Genomic DNA, 25,321 nt, shown 5'->3' with positions numbered 1-25,321 from the left:
AGAGCTGTGGCCTTCTGGATCATCCAAAGTTTCCACAGAGGAATGTTCAAGCTTCATGCAAGATTTGATGCAGATTCATTGCTCTACTTATGCAGTCATTCTCAATGTGATCGCCACACAGTCCACATGCTCACTCATTGGCATCTACCACCCCCACTGACTAGTACAGTGAGTTCGTCATTGTTCACACATGTGCATTCCAGTCCACTCTCCTTGGATGCTAGGTTATATCAATGTCACACAAACAATTTTTGTTATAGTAACAAATGGCTGGACTTTTTATGGACAGACCTTGTATATCGTGCTATATACATATGGCCTGGAGAACTGGTTATAGAATTTCAACTCCTAACAGAGGTATGCAAAAGGACCTGTCCCATAGCACACAAATTGCCTCTTCTTGATGTTACTTTCCAATTGCTGGCTGAAAAGTAACACATTATTTTTATTCAATGAACTTTTTGCTAATATTTCTATTGGAGCATTAGTGTTTTTTCAATGGACTTTAAGATTTATAAGTGTGTGTTGTATATTATGGGTACTAATCTTTGTCTTGGTTGTGGCTATTTTTCTATTTTGTCACTTAAGTGTTATGTCATTTTTTAAAATATCATTTAATGTGTTTTGTGGAATCTAATTTATCAATTATTTGCTTCATGACTTTTTCCATAGTTTTATACTTAGAAAAGTCTCTTTCCATTTACTTATTCACCTATAATTTCTGCTATTCACCTATAATTTTAGTTTCATTAAAAATTAACATTAAACCAAAATAGTTTATTTTGGGGTGAAGACATATTCTGTTTAAAATTTATAATAGCTATTTTTTATTATTTTTGGTAATCCATGCCTGCTGTATTGGATTATTAATGCAATTATCCATTTGAGAATGCAATTTAATTTATACATTTGCCTTTTATATAACAGCTTAACTAAACTATATTATTTGCTCTGATAGTTTATTTGAAGAGTTTCTTGGCATTTGTAAAAGGAAAAAATATCATGAGGAAATAATTATTGTTTTGTTTCTTCCTGTCCAACCTGGACACCACTTACCTTTTTTTCTCTCCTTACCCCTCTGGCAGGCGTCTGGTACATGGTTGAATAGAAGTAGTGGTTGTGGGTTCCCTTATCACGTTGCGGCCTTCCACAGGAACGCTCTAACTTTGCACGATTCGGGGCGATTGTTGTAGACTTTCCATAGATTCTGTTAATTGGGTTAAAGAATTCACTTTAATTTTTAATTGTTAAGCATTCTTTAAAAACATGATTTATCTTGGAGTAAGCAATTTTCCTTATCCAGAGAAATGTTTTATTTCTTTCCTCATTTAAAAGGGGACTGAATTACACAAATTAGGAATTCAGATGTCAATCCATCTGAAATTGGAGATGGTATTTTTTTATACCTTGCTGGATTCAATTTGATAATATTTTATTCAGGTACTTTTTGATTTATACTATTAAATAAGACCGGCTTATTTTCCTTTCTCACAGAACTTCAATATTCTTTTTGGAATCAAAGTTATATAAGCATTATAAAATGAGTTGGGGAGCATTTCTTATTTTCCTATTTTCTGGAAGAGAATATTTGGTAGAATTAGTTTTCAGAACCAGCTGGACCTGGGGTGGGTGTGCATACATGTGTATTATAATAATAACAAATATTATTCTGGTTGGCTGCTTGTAGAGGTGGACATAAGTCATAGGACAAGATGATCCCATCCCTGTATAGACATGAGAATTCTCCAACCAACTGTTAGAGGATATTTACCCTTTTTTTCACCCTGGGCTCATGTGCCTTTCTTTGGCCAATACAGTGTAGTCATAGTTGTGCTGTGCTAGTTGTGGGCCTTTTTAAAAGACTGGGCAGCTTCTCTTTTGGCTCTCTGGAGATCAACCGCCATGGAAAGAGACTCACGCTAGATTACTGACAGATGAGAGGAGAGAGAAGGATCTCCAGCCAGTCCAAGTCTGATCCTGCCACCCCAGACAAAGCACCAGACACAGGATCAAAGCCGTCCTGGAAACTTCAGCCCCAGAGGCGCTGCCCTAGACAACACAATGTGAACGAGAAATAAACCGTCTATTCTGAGCCCTACCAAGATTTCAGAACCATGGAAAGGAATAAATGGTTTTTGTCCTGAATTCTCGTGTGTAGTTGGTCTATTTCTGTTTCTTGTTTAGTGTGATTGATGGGACTGATATCATCTGGTTTCTCTTCTGCCATCTCTCACATTGTTTTTTCATATTCTTTCGTGACGTATTTCAATCTGGGAGTGTAATTCCCTTTTCTTATTCTTGTTGTTCAAAATAGTGTAGCTCTTCCTGCCTGGTTTTTTATTTTAGATGAACATCAGAATATTTTTGTCGATTGTTTAAAACCTTTGGAATTTTCATTAGTGTTGCATTAAATTTATGAATTATTTTGGGAAGGATGTTTTGATGATTATCTTTATAACCTAAATCATGATTTGTCTTTTCATCATATGTTCAAATATTTTTATATTTCTTAGTGACTTTTATAGTCTTTCTGTGTTTTATTTAATCCTCCATTCACTCATTCATTCATTCCTGCTTCAAAGGGCACGTTCCTCATGTTGCAGCCTAGTGCTACAAGTGTAACAGAGTTTATAGACTGTGCTTTGTTTATTAATTCTGTCACCTGATATTATTTTTGCTCTGCTTCACACTCTTTTTTTCTACTTTACACTCTTTTTCTATTTATTTTTATTTTATCTTGGTTCTGATGCATCAGGGCCACCTGGAATAATGCTGTGGGCATTCATGGCCAGACTTTTATACCCCAGCTTGCTTGGTCCTTGGACGTGGGCTGCCTGGAGAAGAGTATGACCATGGGCAAAGCAGTTCTAGGCAGATGAGTCTGATCCTAAAGTTGCCGTCAGCTGGAGGTTCATTGCCGACCACATTCCTCTCGGTTGTGCAGCAAGTTCAACCTTGAAGGAGGACCTGGGCGGTGCATTGCTGTGTTCACCACACACTGGTTCTGAGAAACCTGGGCAAGTCCTATCCTTGGCCCTGCCAAGCGGAGGTGTACGAGGTGGTTCTCTGTCATATCTGCTCCTTCTCACTGTGCTGAACTCCCCATGTTTTTCTCCAACACAGCTTTGCCTCTTTTCCCTGATGGGTGTTTATTTAACTTGCTTTAAAGTCACTGGAGAAGCTTGATTTACAGCTTTGATGTAAAGAGTGACGGCAAGCCCCTCAGCATGTAGCTGTTCACACATAAGCCGCAGCAAGGCACAGCCCTGACCGAGCAGGAGGCCTCGTTTCTGGCCCTGGAAAGAGGTCCCAGCTTAATTGCTTCATAGCTTTCCATTTAATTGAAACCCGTTGGTATGCCACTGCCATTGTTTTCTCTTTCTACATTGCTTTTGTGGCTTGCAGATATTTCCGTGAAGTTCTAACTCCCAGGCTCTCTGTAAGCAAATGGACCTACAATTTTATTAATACCTAGTTGGCTGCCGTCTCCACTTCTTTACACCCAGAAGATGATGTCCCTGGCATTTTTTTAAGATTTTATTCCTTTATTTTTAGAGAGGGAAGGGAGGGAGATAGAGAGAGAGAGAGAGAGAAACATCAATGTGCGGTTGCTGGGAGTTATGGCCTGCAACCCAGGCATGTGCCCTGGCTGGGAATCGAACCTGCAACACTTTGGTTTGCTGCCCGCGCTCAATCCACTGACCTATGCCAGCCAGGGTCCCTGGCATTTTCAACGGACGTTTCTGTCCTTGAAGCCAATTAATCAGATTCAGTTGATGCCATCACTGAAAAAAGTCCATAGGCAGAACAAAATTATTTTTCTTTTTACATTACCTGTCTCTCTAATCATCTCAATTGAGTTCTCCTTAGGACCACGAGCTAATGAAAGGAAGACAAATTTAGAGATGGATATGACAGCAGCAGAACCCTAACTTATGTAATTAAACAAAGGTATTTCCATTGAATTTTCAAAGAAATATCTATGTAAGTCCAAGTATCTATTTACAATGAGATACTCTGAGCAACTAATTTAAAACAGTAATCTGTGATCAAGAGGTTTTAAACACTCCTAAGTAGTGGCAACTGTTTATTTTAACAATGCCTACTTAGATTTAGTACTACCAAATTTGCTTTAAAAACTCAGTGTATGGCATGTCTTTCCCCAATATTCTGTTATTACTGGTATATAAAACTAAATTACTAAAGACTCGGCAAACTATGGATCAAAGGAGACCGTGCCCTGGAGAACAGAAGGAAAGTCCACCAGCTGCAATGCCATGGAAGTTGTGTTGAAACTGAAAGATCATGAACTGTACACACTCCCCGGACAAGGCCATGGAGCCTCGAGGGTGGGAAAATAAGGCAGAAAGAGATTTCTGACTCACCTCCGCTCTCGGCATTAGCTCTGAGAGACAGAAGATTCCCTGACCAGAAAAAAAGGTCAGCCTCTCTTCTCACCGCCTATGTATGAATTTTTTTGTCATGGTGCCAAATACAGTTCCCTTTCTCTCTCAAATTCCTAGTCCCCCCCATCAGTTATCCCCATTTTTCACCCATGGCAGCAACCTGATAGTTGCATGGACAAAAGGAGGGGAGCTCAGGGATGTGTGATTTCTCCGAATGTGTATTTGCTTCAACTAAGAGGTTGTACGTCAGGAAAGAAAGAAAAAGAATGTAGAGTGTGCAAGAAAGGCTTTCAGGATGGTGTACCTGAACAAAATAAGCCTCGGGCTGCATCCATTTTTCTACTGTAGTCAGAGACCTGAAGCCCCAACTAACTGGAAGGCTCTGCACATCTGTGTGTTTGAGATGGAGGTCTGGTCAGGCTGCAAATAAATGGGGGAGGGGGCAGAGTCTGGAGACAATGCACCACTTCTGACTGTAAACAAAAGTAAGGTCTGAATACACGTCGCCTTGTTTAAGCAAGAAAAACAGAAACAACACCAGGCCTATGAAACATTCTCAGATTTGCACTTTTCATACTGGCATAGTATGAGCATTTTAAATATTATTAGAAACATACTTCAAACATCTTTTCATAGCTATATATCACACTAGATGAATATACTAATATTTTCTAAGTTATTCCCCTGTTCTCAGAAATTATATTATTTTCACTAACATAAACTAATACGTGACAACCAAATTGGTGATAAAGATTCTCATGTAATTAAAGTATTTTTGTAAGAAGAGAACTCTAGACTTGGATTATTCATAAATGACGATTACTGTTTAAACTATCTTGCTATATACTATCTAGTTACTTTCTAAAATACTGTAGCACTTTTTTGCCACTATCAACAATGTATGAGAAGGCTTATTTTAGTGGACAGTTGCCAGCAATGGGCTTCGTGGATTTGTTCTCTTTTAATAACATAATTCATGAAAATGTATATATTATTGTTGTAACCATTTCCTTAATTAACAGGAAGTTTGAACATTTGCAATTATTGCAAGCAATAGTTATTATATTTTCTCTTTTTGTGAAATTTCTGACTGTGTGTTTCCATTTATTCCGTAGTAAAATGGTACTAGGAAAGCTTTCAATGGTTCAATTTTCTATCCAAGTAAAGGAGGAAGACAATTTTGTGGCAGTTGTGTGATAGGTTACAGCCCTAAATTAAACCATGAAAGCCATAACATCCTTAGTATTTTCAAAGACCTATTTGGATAACAGATATCTATTAATAATTGTAGTAATATCATCAGCTGGGGTTATTTCTTATTTTCCCAATGTGTAAGTGGTGTAAGTCTTAAATGAAAACGTTATTTCAAGGTCGAACTATATTTTGTGTTGTTAGTAGACAGGAAAAGTGAGGCCTATAGGGACAGAGCTAGAATTCAAATCCAGTAACTACAACTCCGGAATCCAGGCTTCCCCGCTTCCGGCGTCGTCCTTGAGCGCATTCACGCGTACAATGGAAGTCCTTGCGGGGGCACTGAGTCTTTGTTTAAGCGTCAGCATCTTACAAATTTTAGATGGTTTTCTTTTGAGAACAATGCTTATTTTTAAGAATACAAGCATATGTTCAATCACTGTCACAGGAAAACTAATACTTTTTGCTGGGTCGAGTAAAAATAACTATTATTAATTAGGAGTGTTTACAAGGTATTTCATTTCTTAAAAACTGTTTTTGCATATCCATATTTGCAACCTATTATGAAATAAAAATGAAGTGTATAAAACACCATGTATTTCTGATCCTACTTTTGTTAGAAAATATGAATGTCTTCACAAATATATGCAAATATATGGGTAGTCAAATGATAAGCATATATTTCAAAATGCACACTGGTGAGGTTATGGTGAGGTTAATTTGAAAAAATTTGGAGTATGTCTTTATTGAAAATACAATATTTATGTATTATTTTCATAATCATCACACTTAATATTTTTATATATATTTTATTTTTTATTTTAATCATTGTTCAAGTACAGTTTTTTGCCTTTTACTCCCATTCCAGCAATTTTTTATATTTTTAAAGCAGCTTAGAATTAAAGGCAAAGGCCAAAGTTAAACACTTTAAATGGTTAATACATTTAATATATAAGGAACTTGTATAATTTTATCAGAAACACACAGGAAACCTGAAGTGGAATGGTACAAAAGTATGACATTTGTTCCTCATAATAATCTAAAATAAATAGAAAAGATTTTAATTTTTTTTACAGATCAAGAAGCTACAATTTAGAAAAGTTTGAGTGATTTTTCCCAAACTTAAATAGTTAATAACTTAGGAAACCAGAACCAGAATGAACATTTTCTGAATATGAACAGACAACGTTAGACCTTCATTTTTAAGGACAAACATAGCCAAATAAAGCAGCTGCAGTCCCTTGTAACCAGAAAAATGAGAAAATGCCCTGGAGAAAATGAAGTCAGAACTTGGAAAATGAAGTAGAGATGGGAACCTGCAGCTTGCTGTCTGCTGATGATGTGCTTTTTTTTTTACAGTGGAAACAGAGGTGTGAGGACACCCTGAAAACCCAGGGGTGTGGTGCCTATGGAAAAAACAATTCCAGCTGGCCTGCAGCCTCCCACGCTCCTGGAGGGCCGCTCTTTGCCGGATGTGCTCTGAATTACCCGAGAGGCACCAGCCGCCGCCGCCTAGTGTGTCAGCGCCGGAGCCAGGCGTCCTCCTGACTCACGCAGTCATGGCCCGAATGTGCAGCTCCAGAGCCAAGTCTCCATTCCCTACTCAGAAATCTCTGTGGAAGCGGTTGGTTACTTCAAATCCACTTGCTTAAAATGGCCCGCTGTGCTTTATAAACTTCCATTCCTCTCCTGTGTTTAGCTAGCAGCTCTCCTAAGAAGTCAGGATCCTAGAGCACTCCTTGTTCTAGAGAGGGTTGGCCTTCAGGTGGATCAGGCTAGTAGTTCCTTGGGCTTCCTCAAGTTCTGATAAATTGTGTTGGATGAGCAGTCAGAGGTAGGTCCCATCAGTCACGAAACAGATCCCAATATCCAAGGTGATCCAGGGTGAGATACACTCGTGTGGGATCCCAAAGCTGAACCATTGAGGTCTTAGGTCCTTAGCCGGCATTGGTAGTGGGTATAAGGAGATAAGCTTCTTTATGAAAGTTTGGATTTGGGCTAAGAAGGAGAGCTAAATTACAACAATTTTATGTGGAGATTTTAAGATGGTTACAGTCTGACTGGGTCATAGGAGAGAGAGGGAAGTGAAAAACAGAGTGATTTTCAAATAAATAATACAGTATCGAGCGTCTTGTTAAGGGTGACAGGAAACTATATACGCCACATGCTTGTTTTGTTTGGGGGCTGTTCGACATCCATTTCAGTTTCTTTTGGTAACAGCACCTGCATTTCCATTTGGAAATGATATTTCTCCCCCCAGATACAGTCTAATAGTCAAGGAGGGCCCGTTGGAAATTCTCTGCCTGGGATTTGAATTGTGTGTAGAACGATGAAAGGCTGTTGATCCTCGCAGTTGACTGCACACAGCATCAGTCCCTGGCCAGCCCTGTGGTTCCCACAGTCCAGTTTCTGACGTTCTGCCTGGATTCCAAGTCTCGAGTCAATCCTGTGGGCTTTTCTTTACCCTTCCAATAAATTCTCTGTTTGCTTTAGTTAGTCATTATATGGCGGTTACAACCAGAGGACCTTCACTCGTATGCTCATATTTCAGATTAGGCAAAGTAATTACAGTTGAGCCAGTGATGTTCATAGTACTAGCAACACGGATACTGAAACTATATAGGCAATTCGATTTTTCTGAGAATCGAATGAAGCTGCAACTCCAAAAAGTTCAGGTGATCGGGACAGTGAGGAGGTTATGGGGGCAGATACAGCAAAGTAATATATTTACTTTATAATTTATTTAGAGCTTGGCCTGAGAATGTAAGTTGATTCTCCCTCCCCCATACTGTTTTATTATGAAAATGTTTAAAAATAGATAGCAAAGTGGAACAAATTTTACACTGGATGCTATGATCTATTCTGTTATTAACATTTCACTGTATGTGCTTTGCCACATATCTACTCATTCCTCTAATTATCTATTACTCCATCTTATTTTCGATGATGCATTTCAAAGTAAATTACACTCCTCAATATGCTGACATTAATGTACTATATCATATATACATCACGTATACATATATGAGTTTATAGTCTTTTGATATAAAACTCACATACAATGAAATACACTAGTCTTAAGTGCTAATTTACTGAGTTTTAATACATACACACATTTGTATGGTCCAAACCCCTATTAGGATACAGAACATTACTTTCATCCCAGAAAGTCCCCCTGTGTTTCTTTCTAGGCAATCCACACCCTTCTACCCTGTCCCACTGAGGTCAAGCACATCGATTTCTCATAGAGCTGATTTCATGTAATTGAGTCAACAAGACAGCAGCCTGGGTGGTAGAGGTACTAAAACATCACTGGAATGTTTATATGAAGAAAATTGTATTTAGCGTAACTACTCTTGGGTAGGGTTCTGTAGGTAGTTGAACAGTGTTTTGCCTACGTAAGCATGGGGGTGGGAGAAACTGGCTTCTAGGAAGTACCCTCTAGTCATAGTCAGGGGGTCTCTGGTTCGAAGAGAATGCAAGAGAGGCTGAGGGCCGTGATCAGCATTCAGGCGGTCTCTCCTCTAAGTAAATGTTGCACACATACCTGAGTGGTATCTGTTTGAAGATACACAAATGATTAGCTCTTTGTAGTGTCAAATGAGCTGTAAGTGTCCTCAGCTGTCTCTGGGCCTGAACTGAAAGGAAAATACGTGCGCTGAATAACTGTAGGGCAATTCTGTTTATGTTACCTTAATTACTAACAGGGAGACACATACTTTTGTATCTTTCTCTCGTCCACTTATATAGAACTTTTGGCTGAGAAGATTGGACAGAGGGGGCAGGAGAGCGGGGAGTTTTAAATTCACAGATGGTAGCCCTGGACAACAGAAGGGGGAGGGCCGGTTCTGGTGAGGACAGAGTATCCTCTCCTGTCTCTAGTCCTTTTTCTCAGAGAAGTTTCCCTAACAGTCTGTGGTTGTCATGAATTGGTGAAGCTCCAGATTTTGATGTTTTCTGTCTACCTTGCTGCTACTATCTCCTGCCATCAACAGAAGAGTTATCTGAGTATTCAGCATGATTCAATTTTAAACTTGTGTCCACAGAAGGGGAAGGCTCCTTAGTTCTTTCAAAAGGTTATCTTTACCCTAAAACAAAGGTGTATGTGGTCCAGTGAGACAGAGCCTCACATCTGTTAGGATGCTTATTATCAAAAAGGTGAGATAACAAACATTTAATTCTGGACTTATTTTCCTTTTATTCAGACCTTTTATATAACTATTTTATTGATTCTAGTAATTTATAGATGTATCCTTTGGCATTTTCTCCAAATCACAGTGACCATGACTTATGATACTTTGAGTAACAATGTTACATGTTATTATACATTTCATATTGCTTTAAACTGTGTTGTTCAATCATAAGAAGTTTCCGAGGTTACATCTTTCAAATACCATATGATCTCACCTACAAGTGGAACCTAATTAGTAAAACCAACAAGCAAGCAAAATCACCGGAGACATTGAAATTGAGAACAAACTGGCGGTAACCAGAGGGGAGAGGGGAGGGAAATAATGGGGGGAAGAAGGGAAAGGCTTGTCAATGAGCATGTATGAAGGACCCGTGGGCAAAGCCAAAGGGGGGTAGGATTGAGGGTGAGAAGTGTCCGAGGATGGAGCGGGAGAAAGTGGTGGTGGGAAAATGGAGACAGCTGTATCTGAATATTAATAAAAAATGATTTAAAAAGAAAAAAACACAAAAAAGAAAAAATTAATTAGAAAATTGTTTTCTAAGGGTTCCAAAATATATCACTGAGCTAACTCGTGATGAGGTGTTTAATTATTTTCCCACTCCTAGTCATTTTAGCTTGTCTCCATATTTTACTGGTACAATAACAGATTCTTGCACATATCATGTCCTGGATTTGGCACTTATGTACAAGTGTGAAGGGAAGCTATTGGTAAGGGATATGACTGTTTGTTGAGGAAGATGTATGCCCTACTCTTAGTATACATAGGAAGAGATAGTGAAGAGTCAACAAAGAAAGAAAGTAGTCCGTGGAGACGGTAAGTGTGCCCACTGCCCGTGCCATGGTTGGCTACTCTCCATCCAATCAGGCACGCTAAGCCACAGGAGCCTATTTTGCAGAAAATAACTCCTGTCTTTATGCAATTTTATATTTTAAATATTCAACTACTTTAAATTGCTAAATATATTGCTTGCCATTTTGTACCCATGCTGCTGCCTATTTTACCTCTCTAATTTTATATGCAATTCCAAAATGTTTATACTATATTAATGACATAAGTAATATACATTTCTGGTCTTTATTCCTATTACCATGTATGAAGATGCCACACATACGAGACCTTCATCTACATTCCAGTGTTTTTTTAAAACAAAGTTATCAATGTCACATATTTGAAATGGAGCTGTAGACCAGTAATCATAGGACTATGCGACAGGAAGACACTAAAACATCTGGAAAAGTAGTTTCTGTCTCACTGATTGCCTATTAAAAGAATTTATTGGTTTGTAACCCAGAGGTTGCTGACCTCTACAGTCGTCAGAAGGAGCACTTCCCTTTAATTCTTAATGAAAGAATCGGAGCGCTCATTATGCTTGACCGCAGGCAAGTTGGGTTCCTCCCATCTTCTCCTCCCCGAGGTCTCCGGGACTCCCTATAGAATACCAGAACGCTTTCCCGCTTATGCCTAGATTTCACGCATAGCTGGGCCAATGACCTTTCTCTGGCCTGTGTCTCCGATATTTGGATAATAACTCATTATCGTTTCTCAACTGGCTTCCTCAGTTACTTCAGTTCTCCCTCCAATCTTCAGCCTAAGTGTGGACATGGGCCCACTGACTCATATCCAAGCTGTGTCCATTAACCAAGTTTGCCAACAGCAGTCGGTGATGAAAGGGGATTTGAACATAGAGAAGAAAGTACTGGATGTTAGATATGAGTATTTCCAAGATTTTAAAACTAATCTGTAAACTATTTCTCAATCCCAGGACCCTCCAGGGCATCTCTTCTGTTACTACCACCTTATTGTCACATTGCATATTCCCTCAAATGGGATGTCTTTGACCTTGTGCCCGCAAGGGAGGCTAGGCCTATCAATTCCTCCCCAACCCAGTAAAGGGAAAAACCCTCCCTTCTCCCCACTCCACCACTTAATTTAGCCCAACGGACCCAGGTACAAAACAAACACACACAAATCGGCAGGTAAGCACCTTTGTCTATATGCAGCCTTCATGAATTTTAAAGAGCAGATTCAAAAAGACATAGATTGATTTTTAAAAATATATTAAGCCAAATCCCCATCTACAAGGAAATTTTTAAAAATGCTCTATGAAATAAGTATTGATTCAAAGATGAACTGTAACTACTAAGGAGAATATGAGAGGAATATAATATATGATAGAATATAATGGTTTTACTCAGAGTATCATCAGTCACAGTCATTGTGATTTGGAGAAAACTCCAAAGACTAAATCTAAAAATTATTCTTTTGGATGGGTTGAGTTTTACAAAACAAAATCTTTACACTCTGCCTATTTTCTTACACACACCAAAAAAGTCCATAACCAAACTCAGTAAGAAGGGCCCACAGTAGGACTCCTTCAGTGTTCTAGCAATGCTACTTTCTTTTTTTTCCCCAAATAAGTTCAATACTTTAACAAGTGTTTTTCATCAAGATGAGAAGAAGCTCCAGACACCATGTCTCTTTGGGGTAGGGGAAGAGTATAATGCTGTTAAAAAACAAAACGTAAAACTTCCTTTGCAAAAGAAAGGAAAGAAGGTGTCTTTGGCTTCCGTGAAGGTAGCACACAGAGAAAGGGGCAGTGTCCTGAGGCTCCACCGGGAATGGAGGAATAGCAGAGGACGGGAGGAAAGGACAGGATTCCTTTCTCAGGCCCAGGCCTGTGAAAAACGCTGGCCAGCTGTTCAGTCTTAGCAGGGCCCACAGGGGATCTGTGTTCCAGGTTAGCCCTCTGGAGTCTGGGGGCATCGGTGTCTCCGAGAATTCATTTGTGTTCAGTGTTGGGGAGGGGAATCCGCTGTTACTTGATGAATTGGGAAGAATAGACCCCATGGTCTGAGGGAGCATCCACAGTCACTTGATTTTGCAGGCTGCTGTTCTCCTCAACGGAACCACTGGCCAAGGGCACACAGGTGTACTGGGAGCCTCTTGCAGAGCTCCAGCTCAGGGAGAGGCGGCCCAGTTGCTGGGTAACAGGTCCCGTCACGAAGGCAGGCTGGAGAGAGATGGGGTGATCCCTCCCTGGTGTCAGAACTGGACAAGAGCGCTGCACAAGGTGGTGCATCCAGATGGGTTAGGTACTTGTGATGTCTGAGTTACTCTCTGATGTGAGGACCCAGGAGATGGAGGATATAGGGACAGCGCGGACTGAGCAAGCATCCTATGGGGGTGATGTCGTAAGGAGCTGGGTAAAACCCATTCTGGAGAGCTGTAGTGGGGTCATATGTCAAGGCCATACCACCCATGTCTCCATTCTTTGGCCAGGCGCATCTATTTTGCAAAAATTTCCCTTGGTTCTGTCATGTCTTTGGACCACCATCAGCAAATTTGCCAAGCAATGGATCAGATGGGGCTGGTACTCCAGGGGGTGTCTTAATATATTTTCCATTAAAGTGGGTGATGATGGCTTCACACGTCTCTGTGGACTCCACCCTTGCACAGCCACCCCCTCTGCCTGTCCTGCTGGTGTCTTGAAGGATTTGAGTGGCGATAACTTGGCTGGAGGGCTTCAGCATTCCCTCCAGTTCTTGCTTATCCACTGACAGTGGGAGGTTTGATAAGTATAGATTTGTGGGGTCCTGTTCCTGCAGCTTCGCCTGCTGTGCCTGTACTGCACTGGCTTTCAGCGCTGTTACAACTTCGTGTGCTGACAAAGGACTGTCCGAGTCCACAAAGCCAGAGCCTTTGAATCTGTCTGTGGTCTTGTCCAGTATGGCCTTATGGGAGACACGGTCTCGCCATATGACGGACACAACTTGACAAGGTCCTGCTCGGTAGTGCCTGGATGCAGTCCCCGGATGAAGAGGTTGGTTTTGCTCAGCTAGTCATTTCCATTGCTCCCACCACTACACTTAGGGATTCTGTTGCTTGGACCAGGTGGTGCCATCTGCTGAAATAATGACACATCCGGCTTTTTGTTGTTCTTGTTGTAGCCGAAAGTCTGAAAGTCCCACACAGTAGCATTTCCTCTTTAATAATAGGGAGCTGAGAGAGAGGAGAGGCAAAGGGACAGGGATGGGGCAGAGAGAGAGGGAGAGAGAGGGGGGGAAGAGAGACAGGGAGAGAGAGCGAGGGAAAGCAGGAGAGGGAGGGAGGTAAAATTATTATAATTAATAAAATAGCTAAGTGAAAGGCCCCCCCAAAGAAAAACATGTCCAGAACTAAATGTTTTTAACTATTTACCATAATAGATCATCAAAAAGTCTAATGTGGAAATGAAAGCTTTACGAAAAAGAAAATATTTAATGGTAACTTAAGAAATGTGGCAATCTAATATAGTTATCAACATACCAAGTTATTGATTCCATTATTTATACATTTCTTCTTCAGTCGCACAACTGCCTGTGCATGCCTGTGTCCCAGCTGCGGCATGGAGCACTGGGACACACCAGTGAAGGGGACAGATGGAGTGTCTGCCTTTGTGGAGATTACCGCCTATATAGAAGACACACATTGAAAATCTGCATATCTAAATTATGACATGTTAATTAAAACTGTGACAATTGCAGCATGTAAGGCAGGGCCTACCTGCACATGTGACATGAAGTGGGAGACTGTGGCACACCTGAGGAATTCAGAAAAGGCCACGGTGCCTGAGTGCAGAGAACAGTAGGAGAGTGAGTTAGAGGCGCCACGGGAGGGGGGCCCTTGTCACGCGGGCCTTGTTAACCGTGTTAAAGACCCTGACCATTATTCTGGGAGCCCTAGGAAGCCATCGAAAGGTTCCTGTGAGGGTTTAAAAAATGGAATGACAGGAGACAACCTACATAGTCAACAGAAAAGGGAACACTTTAGAAATTGTAACCAGAAATAACATCCTTTCATATTGAAAAATGTTTATTCAGAATTTTTAGTGGGAAAATAGATAACTAAAGTAACATTGAATATTAAGTGTGGTATCAGCTAGTTAATGTATGTACCTGAATAGAAAAAAAAACAGCAATGGTAATCTGTGATTGAGACTTTCAGTGAATCTTTTTTTCTGTAATATTTTTCTGTTTTTTCAGATTTTCAATAACCAATGCCCATTAATTTAAAAACTTCAGAAAAATTGTGTAAATAGTTTAATTTCTAATCCCATCTGAATTGGTTGCTTATCATATAATTTATTTATAGGCCCAATAAAAGTAAGTTTCAGGGTAAGATTTTGTTCATTTACTTTTTTAAAATTTAACTTCATTTGAATATGGGTGAGCCTAACACACACATGTACACGTGTGTGTCTATGGGTGATCCCACTTTGTTTCACTTAACATTAAGTTATGAATATTTCCAAATCATAAAATACCTTTCTAAAGCAAAGTCTCATTCACTGAATGGTGTTCTAACTTATGGATATTCTACATAATCAATTAACCTAATCTAATGGTACATATAGACAGTTCCTCAAATTTTAGTATTTAAACAGTTTTTGAAGGATTATATTTTAAAGCTGCTATGCTTTCTCTCCCTTTATCCTTCCCATTCCCTCTCTCTAAAAAAATAAATAAATAAAATCTTTAAAAAATAACTATGGAAATATATAAAAACAAAAATACAAAAATATAAAAGATTAAATTCCAAAGATAATATCATTGAACATAAGTTTGGTTTCAAATAATGGCAGAAATTACAATAAAAAGATTCTTAGCTTTGTCAACATAAGAAATGGAAATATTTACTGTAAAAGAAAAGCATAAAGGTAAAAGACAAACAAAAGAGAGAAACAAAGAAACTGAGAAAATTATTTGTAACCCATATAACAGGTTAAAATAACAGCCATAACTTACATGTTTATTGGAAAAAAAGAAATACAGTAATTGCTAAATAGGAATCAGTAGGGAATTTGCAATGGCCAAGAAAAAAGCTTTCAACTTCAACATTGAAGATATAAAAATGCAAATTAAAATAAACAAATACAACAACTCATTGTGGTGGTCATTTCACAGTATATACAAATATAAAATAATTTTGTTGTATACCTGCAACTAATATACTGTTACATGTCGATTATATCTCAACTAAAAAACAATACAAATGTATCTTGTCAAATTAAGTACAATGAAGAATCATAAGACCCAATGTGCATGTGGGTACAAGGAAAAACTCTTACTAGTAGTGGGAGTATAGACCAGCATAATTTTTGGCATCTACTAACCTCCCCAAATATTTGTTAATTGAATAAAAATGAAAGAAAGTAAACTTCTAGGAATGTTTATTAAAAAGTGGTTTGCGAGTAAATAGGCAACATTGTTCTAAGAAGGTAATTTGCGTTTTGTGTCAGACCAACCCCATTCCCTTCTCCGACAGGGAGCCAGGCTGGTAGGTGAAGCAAATTCAAGAGACACTGCATCTTCTCGCCTTCGGCAAGGTGTGGTGTATGACGTTACCTCTCCACTATGCTTATAGCCGATAGAGAGCAACATGGGCTTCCATAAATCTAAAACAGAGTTTTGTGGGTGTTTGTTTTAATTGTCAGTGGCTGGACCTTATTCTAGTCCTATTGACTCTCTAGAGTCAAGTTCAGAGAATCTTCAAGCTGCTCGGGTGACATTTAAATACACAAAGATCTGAGCACCTTTGGGCTAGATGCCAGAACCATGATGGGAACTAATGCATAAGGAGATGTTCGTATGATCTGTATTCTGGGTCCCCCAAGACCTGCTGATAATAATTTTATCAGTGACTTGGATCATGAGCTAAGGATTGTACCTTACAAGTTTTCACATATCACAGAGCTGGCCAATACCTTGAATGAGTGTATCAAATACCAAGGGTGGGACAGCTAGCCTGAGAGGAGATGTGATGGAAATAAAGGTAAGGTCATACACTTATTCTAAATGTGAACTGCACAGGGCACAAGATGACAGAGAGACAGTTTGGCTTAGCAGCAATGGGTACTAACAGGTCATAAGGGCTTTAGTCAGTAGCTCTGCTTCAGTGTGAGTCACCATGGTGAATTAGCTGTGTCAAGGGCTAATACTATTTTAGGATGCAATAATGCAAACAAAGTAACCAGAATACTCCCCAAAAGGCCTTTATTTTGTGCCAGTTAGTCCACATCGGATGTATTCAGGTTAGGTGCCAAACTCTAGGGAGGCTATTCATAAATGTATTTATGTTTAGAGAAGAAAAAGTGACTTGAAATTATGCATATTAAGATACAATGAAAGAAGAGGGATTTTCAGCCTGAAATAAAATGAACAGGTATGGGAGAAGGGGATGCACAGAGTATTTAGTTTTTAATTTGCCTTTTTGTTTGATTTATTGTTTTGTTATTATAAAAGTAATTGCATTACTTAAATTTTTTAAAAGTCTCACTGTATATGCTTTTAAACACTGTAGCATTTTGATCCACACACATAATTTCATATCCAGGAGTGCTGATCTTATGCCTTGACCAGCTTAAGTTTTATAATATTTCCCAGATATTGTTCTTATGATTCTCTCATGTTTATTTTCCCAGATTAAATTTGCAATTATTCTGTCAAATAAAAATAGAATCCAAGATTTTGATTGGATCTGCATGGGATTTATAGATTAATTCAGGGAGGGTTGACATCTTTACGATACTGAATTTCCCTGTCCCAAATTAGCCAGCCTTTATTTTATGTCTTTCTGCAGAGTCTTCAAGTTTTAAAATTGAGACATAGTTCAAGCATCATCAAATTTCTTCCCGTTACATTATAACATTCAGTGGATTGTAGTATACCCAGGGAGTTGTGCAACCGTCACCACTATCTACATTCAGATCCTTTTTATCTCCCTTAAAAGAAGCTCTACCTATTAGCAGTCACTCCCCATTCCCCTTGGCAAAAAAAAATCTACTTTTCGTCCCTATAAATGGAAGCATATACTACATGGCTTTCTGTGTCTGGCTTCTTTCACTTAATGTAGCATTTTCAAGGTTCATGTATGTGAGACATGTAGCGATACTTCATTCCTTTTTATGGCTGAATAACATTCTATTGTGTAGATACACCACGTTTTGTCATCCATTCGTCAGTTGATGGACTTTGGATAATTTCCACTTTTTGGCTGCTAATGAATAATTCTGCTGTGAACATCGTGTGGAAGTTTTTGTGTGAACATGTATTTTCAGTTCTCTTGGTGTTTAGCTAGAAGCAAGATCGCACGGTCATATGGTTACTCTGCTCAGCTTTTTGAAGGACTGCAAACTGTTTTCTTAACTGTTTACCACTTTACCATTCCATCAGCCATGTGCAATGGTTCAGATTTTTCCACATCCTCACCAACACTTACTGTCCATTTAAAAAAATATGTAGCCATTTTATTGGGTGTGGAGTGGTATCTCATTGTGGTTTCCATTGCATCTGTTGATGGCTAATGACACTAATTTGTTGATGGTTGAATATATTTTCACATGCTTATTGGCACATTTGTATATTTTCTTTGGAGAAATGTCAGCTAAAATCTTTGGCTGCTTTTCAATTGGGTTATTTATTGAGCTTAAGAGTTCTTTGTGGGATACAAATCCCTTATCAGATATGTGATTTGCAAATATATCCTCACATTCCGTGGGTTGTCTTTTCACTCTCTTGGTAGTGTCTTTTGAATAAGTTTTTAATTTTTATGAAGTCCAATTTATCTACTTTTTCTTTTGGTGGTTGAGCTTTTAGTGTTATATCTAAGAAGCCATTGTCTAATTCAAGTCATGAAGACTTACTCTATGCTTTCTCCTAAGAGTTTTATAGTTTTACCTCTTACATTTAGGTCTTTAATCCATTGTGAGTTAATTTTTGACGTGTAAAGTAGTGGTCCAAATGCATTCTTTTGTAGGTGAATATACAATTCTCTTAGCAATACCTGTTGGAAAGTCTGTTCTTTAATATTGAATTATCTTGGCACTCATCAAAAATCAATTGACCATAAATGTATGGGTTTATTGCTAGCTTATCAATTCTATTCCATTGATCTGTATGTCTACACATATTCAAGGGCCATACAATCTTGGTTACTGCAGCTTTGCAGTAAGTTTTAAAATTGAGAAGCATAGGTCCTCTACGTTTGTGCTTCTGTTTTGGCTATTCTAGATTCTTCGAATTCTTATATTGTTAATTTCTTCAAAAATAAAAAGCAGCTGGGATTTTGGTAGGAATTTCATTGAATCTGTGGATTGATTATTGGAGAATTTCCCTTGTAACAATATTAAGACCTTATTTTAATGAAGTGCTATGCTTTTCAGTGGTCATATTTTGAATATCTTTTTAAAAAGTTATTTCTAAGTATTTCATTTTTTGATACTATAGTAAATGGACTTGTTTTTTGTAAAATAGTTTCATTTATCCTCATCCTTTGTGCTACAGTGGCTATATGTTCTGCTTCTATACATATATAAATGTGTATAAATCCACAACATAATGCCAGTATGTTTTGCTTTATTTAAATTGTCAGTTATGTTTCACAGAAACTGAGAAAGCGAAAAAGTGCCAATCTTTATATTTGCTTAAATATTTACCATTTCCAGTGTTATTTGTTTGTTTGTGTTGACACGACTTTCGCTCTGATATATCATTTCCTTAAGCATAAAGAACTTCTTTAAGGTTTTTTATAGTGCAGGTCTGCTGAATACAAATTCTCTTAGCTTTTCTTTATCTGACAATGTCTTTATTTCATTCTCATTTTTTGAACATGTAGTCACTGGCTGAAGAATATTGAAGAGATGTTTTGTTGTTTTGTTTAGCATTTTAAAGATGACGTTCTCTTGTCCTCTATCCTCTGTTGTTTGACAGAAAATCAGATGTCATTTTTATCCTTATTTTCTTGTATTTAATGTATTTTTCTCCTATAGCTTCTTTTAAAATTTTGTCCTTAATATACCTAAGTTTTATTTTAATTTTTTCTTAGTTTATGCTACTTGAGGTTTGCTGGGCTACTTGGATAAGTAGGTTTTTGTTTAATACAAGTTTTAGAAAATTTCAGCCATTATATCTTCTAATATTTTTGACCCTTGCCATCCTTATTCTTAGAGCAGGGCTTTCACTTAAGGTCATGGTCAGTCCTTGCTCCCAGGACATGACGTTTCTGGAGTTTTCAACTTAATATCCATGGTCACCAACAAGGCCCGTCAATACTGGCTGGACTAGAAATCCAGCATTTCTCAGCTCCGTGCAAACTCTCTTGTCTCCAGTCAGCTCTTGGTTGAGTATCACTGACTCTTTGCTGGGCCTTGTGCATCTCATCCTGTGTATACAAGGTCTGTCCAGAACGTATCAGACATGGAATATGAAAAATAGAGACATTTATTGAAGAAGATAAAAGATACAAGAAACATTGCACATAGGACAATGATGCCTCGGTCCCCTTCAAAGTAGGTACCTTGGGATACCACACAGTTCTCCCAATCGCCATCAGCTGCCCTGTCATATTTTCCTGAATCTCACTGATGGTCTCAAATCTCTTCCCTTTCAAAGGTGATTTTAGATTTGGGAGAAGCCAGAAGTCACAGGGTGCCAAATCTGGGCTGTAGTGGGGCCTGAGTCACCTGGGTGACTTGATGTTTTGCCAAAAATCTCTGCATGATATGTGATGCCTGAGTGGGCATGTTGTCGTGATGAAGCTGCCAGTCACCAATTGCCCATAGCTGCGACCTTTTGAATCATCTGAATAGTTTCCATTGATGAATGTTCAAGCTCTGTCATGGAACCTGCCTTTTCATGTTAAATATTTTAGAATATGCAAATTATTGAGTCAGATACTTCTAGTTTAAAAAGGGCTAACAAATTTAGATGCCCACAGGAGTAATCCAATAATATTAAAAACAAGTAAGAAGGTCTAGATATAAATCCTGTAGATGCTGAGCTATATGTATTTCCTTTGAGAACATGCAGGCTAAACAAAATATTCTTTTTTTAAGTATACTTATTGATTATGCTATTACAGTTGTCCCAATTTTTTCCTCCACTTTATACCTCCCCTCCCTGCATCACCCCACCCTCCAGCACTCCTCCCACTCCCACCTTAGTTCATGTCCATGGGTAGTAGATATAAGTTCTTTGGCTTCTCCATTCCCTATACTATTCTTAACCTCCCCCTGTCTGTTTTGTACCTACCTATAATGCTTCTTATCCCCTGTACCTTTTCCCCCATTCTCTCTGCTCACTGTCCCGGCTAATAACCCTCCATGTGCTCTCCATTTCTGTGATTCCATTCCTGTTCTAGTTGTTCACTTGGTTTTAGTTTTTGTTTTTTTAGGTTCAGTTGTTGATAGTTGTGAGTTTGTTGTCATTTTACTGTTCATAGTTTTTTTTCTCCAGATTTTATTTATTTATTTTTAGAGAGGGAAGGGAGGGAGAAAGAGAGAGAGAGCAACATCAATGTGCAGTTGCTGGGGGCCATGGCCTGCAACCTAGGCATGTTCCCTGGCTGGGAATCGAACCTGTGACACTTTGGTTCACAGCCTGTGCTCAATTCACTGAGCTACGTCAGCCAGGGCTTGTTCATAGTTTTTGATCTTCTTCTATTTCTTAGATAAGTCCCTTTAACATTTCATATAATAAGGACTTGGTGATGATGAACTCCCTTAACTTTGCTGTATCTTGGAAACACTTTATCTGCTCTTCCATTCTAAATGATAGCTTTGCTGGATAGAGTCATCTTGGGTGTAGGTCCTTGCCTTTCACGACTTTGAGTATTTCCTGCCAGGCCCTTCTTGCCTGCAAGGTTTCTTTTGAGAAATCAGCTGATAGCTTTATGGGAACTCCTTTGCAGGCAACTGTCTCTTTTTCTCTTGAGGCTTTTAAGATTCTCTCCTTATCTTTAATCTTGGGTAACTTAATGATGATGTGTCTCAGTGTGTTCCTCCTTGGGGCCAATTTCTTTGGGACTCTCTGAGCTTCCTGGACTTCCTGGAAGTCTATTTCTTTTGCCAGACTGGGGAAGTTTTTCTTCATTATTTTTTCAAGTTTTCAATTTCTTGCTGTTCCTCTTCTCCTTCTGACAACCCTATGATTCCAATGTAGGAGCATTTAAAGTTGTCCCAGAGGTTCCTAAGCCTCTCCTTATTTTTTTTTGATTTCTTGTTTCTTCATTCTGTTCTGGTTAAATGTTTATTTCTTCCTTCTGTTCCAAATCATTGATTTGAGTCCAGGTTTCCTTCCCTTCATGGTTGGTTTCCTGTATATTTTCCTTTATTCACCTTATAGCCTTCATTTCTTCCTTCATTTTACAACCAAGCTCAATCATTTCTGTGAGCATCCTGATTACCAGTGTCTTGAACTCTGCACCAGATAAGTTGTCTATCTCCTTGTCAGTTCTTTTTCTGGAGTCTTGATCTGTTCTTTCATTTGGGCCACATTTCTTTGTCTTGGTGCACCTGCTATGTTGTAAGAGGGTGGACCCTTAGGTACTCACTGGGATGGGGCAACCCTCTTCACTGTGATCTGTGAGGGAGGGGTCCGAGAGGGAACATGCCACTTACTTGGCTCTCGCCCCAGTCTCTGTCACTTCCCTTGCTCCCCACAAGCAGATTTCAGGTGCTAATTCACAGGTGGGTGGATTTGTATACGTTCTAGGACCCTGTGGATTTTTCCAACAGACTCTCCTGTAAGACTGGGAGTTTCTTCTTCTACCATAAACCCCACAGATTTTTACAGCCAGAGGTTTTGAGTTTTTAGTTTCCCGTGCTGAAACCCTAGGGTTCGTGGTCTGTCTCACTCCCCAGTTGTTCTTTCCGGCTTGTCTGCATGTGAATGTGGGGTGGCCCAGTCTGCCAGCTGCTGCCTTGCCTGGCCTGGTGTGTCACTTAGCTGCGTGTCCTCGCCAACCCAGCTGCCCATCTCTGCTACTCCTACCAGCCTGTATGAATGTTTCTTTAACTTCTTGGTTGTCATACTTCCATGCAGTTTGATTTTCTGGCAGTTCTGGTTATTTTTTGTTTTTAAATTGGTTGTTACCCTTTTTTTGGGGGGGTTGTGTGAGGAAGTAAGATGTTTCTACCTACACCTCCATCTTGGCTGGGACCTGTGTGATGAAACAAAACATTCTAAGCACATTTTTGGCCTATTACAGTTCATGAGCTGGCGGTAGCAACACCTGTTCAGTTTTGGATCCTGTCTTCGCCATCTTAGTCTCTCTAAGCTTCAGTGTTCTCGTTTGTAAAACCAGAATAGTGACACTTAATTCACAGGGCTGTTGTATGGTTTAAATGAAATAAATGCAAATAATCCTTGGTGCATAATATTCACTTAATAAGTGAAGCTTGTCTAGTCAAGCGACTTGAGTCTTCTGGCTGCTATGACCGAGGACTGCCTTCTGCCAAGAGATTACTAAGACCAGATCTTCCACGCTTATTTCTTTCTAGCAAGTCAAAGCGTAAGTGAAGGCCCCATCATGCTCGCTGCTTCCGCACTCTTGAACTAGCTGCCCTACATGTCCTCAGCTCTCCAACCCTTTTGCTCTTCTCTCGAGACTTGCTGCTCCACAGCCAGTGACCCCTATCCTCATATATTCAACCTTTGCCTGAGTACCCCTCCGCTTCTTGGCCTGTAATGAAATCGGACTCTATCCTGAGAAGACCTGAAGTTCCCACACGTGGCTGTTCACGCTCACAAACCTTGTATGTATACTTTAGGACCAGCAGGTAGGACTGGTGTCTTCCTCACTTGTTAGCCACTTTCATTTATCTATCATCTTGTAAAAAACTCTCTCCACTAAGGCTTTTTACATGACGCTTTAGTACCCTCTACCTTATTGGTTGCCATCATGTAGCAACTTTCCCAGTCTTTTCTCCTGTCATTCATTTGAGAGATTGGCACCTGGGTGATCTCCATCTCAGATCCTCCCACCTTTTCACGTTACCTGTGGATGGTGATGGCACACCTGACTCATTCTATGCCATTAACTCTGAGTCCCTTAATTTCTTAATCGGTCATGATGTCCTCTTGCTTTCCACTTTTGCCATACTCTCTCATGTTAATTATTAGCACTTCTGATTAACCCACTTACAAAGTCCCACTACATACATCACTATTTGTAACCACCATCTCCTTTTCTTCTAGTTGCCTGTTGAACACTTCTTCTGGAATTTTATTCAACCTCTTCAAAACATATAATCCTGCCCTGGCTGGCATAGTTCAGTGGATTGAGCATGGGCTGCTATCCAAAGTGTCACAGGTTCGATTCCTAGTCAGGGCACATGCCTGGGTTGCAGGCCATGACCCCCAGCAACCACACATTGATGTTTCTCTCTCTCTCTCTCTCTTTCTCTATCTCCCTCCCTTCCCTCTCTAAAAATAAATAAATAAAATCTTAAAAAAAACATAATCCCATAACTCCTCTAGCTTCTTTTTTTTTTTTTAATTTTCTTCTTTGTCTTCAGGTTAGAGTCTAAGGCTCGTGAATTCAAAAATACTCTTTTCTGTAGCCAAAATTCTTCTTCACTTCTGTTGCATTCATCACCTCAGTCTGGCAAATGTCTGATCCTAGATGAATCTACTTATTTATTCCTCCCATGTCTGCACCAAGCGCAGCAGGAGGAAGTCACACAATAGCTCACAATGGTTCAGCTATAAAACCATAATTTACTCACCCATTTTCCACACTGGGTCTGTCAAATCTCCTTCTGGGTTTCCTCCCACTCTGAAGTTTTGTACCACTAGAGTGATGAAATTTGGGCCTTGCATTACGAGAGGTGTAGACAGAGGCTTCTGGTCTGAGCCAAGAGGGAGATATCCAGTCTCTGTTAATAAACTTGGGCAAATGTGCAGTGATTCTCCAGTCCCAGTTTATGCGTGAGCAACATAGTCCCAGTGCTCAGTTTTCCAGAGTGCGTACGGTTCTGGCTCAGCACGGCACTAGAGTCTTACGGTTCGGTTTCCTTCACCAAAGGGCACTGCAGTCCCAGCCGCACGGGCCTGTGTCCCACTGGGTCCTCTACGCTTCCTGACTTCAGCTCCCACCGAACATGATGGGTTCCTTCTCTGTTTCTCACTCCTAAGACCTCTCTCCTTCTTGCTCTTTGGCTCTGTAGTTTAAAATTTTTATTTATAATTCCATGTAGGATTTATAGTCATTAAGAACTGGAGAGAGTGATTTATAGTGCATGTATTTTTCCATCGTGACCTAGAAATCTAAACCTCTCTTTTGTTGCAGATGTACTTTATTTGGAACAGATGTAATTTTCTGTTTGTTTGTGTGAGTATTTGATTTGATTAATGTCTGTATCCTCCATCAGACTCAAGGCTTTGTTTGGGCAGAGACCGTGTCTACTTTTGTTCACTGTGTTTCTTCAGTACGGGGCACAACTTTTGCATTTTATAGACATTCAGTAGTCCATTAAATGGGTAATTTATTATTACATATGTAACAGTGTCTTTTAGCATCCTAGGCCCATGCAGTTCTTAGTACATTCCTCTTACCTCATCAATCTAAAATCTCCCCTCCCCTAAGACTCATGGCTGTTTGGATCAGGCCTTTCTCATCATCTGCTTGTCAGCTTCAGACTGTGCTCCGTATCATCACTTACAATTGTAAAAACACACTCTCATTATCTGAAAGCACCCTGGAATCATTTACGAT

At 39.3% G+C, this 25,321-nt stretch overlaps 1 pseudogene; it reads right to left on the bottom strand.

The window, feature by feature from the left end:
• Window positions 1-12,605: 12,605 nt before the first annotated feature.
• Window positions 12,606-13,706, bottom strand: LOC123820167 (annotated as a pseudogene).
• Window positions 13,707-25,321: the final 11,615 nt, after the last annotated feature.

The sequence above is a fragment of the Phyllostomus hastatus genome, unplaced genomic scaffold, assembly GCF_019186645.2.
Source record: "Phyllostomus hastatus isolate PE091 unplaced genomic scaffold, TTU_PhHast_1.1 phas_contig_34, whole genome shotgun sequence".
NCBI lineage: Eukaryota > Metazoa > Chordata > Mammalia > Chiroptera > Phyllostomidae > Phyllostomus > Phyllostomus hastatus.
Note: the sequence above shows the minus strand (reverse complement) of the source record. Positions and strands in the feature narration are given on the sequence as shown.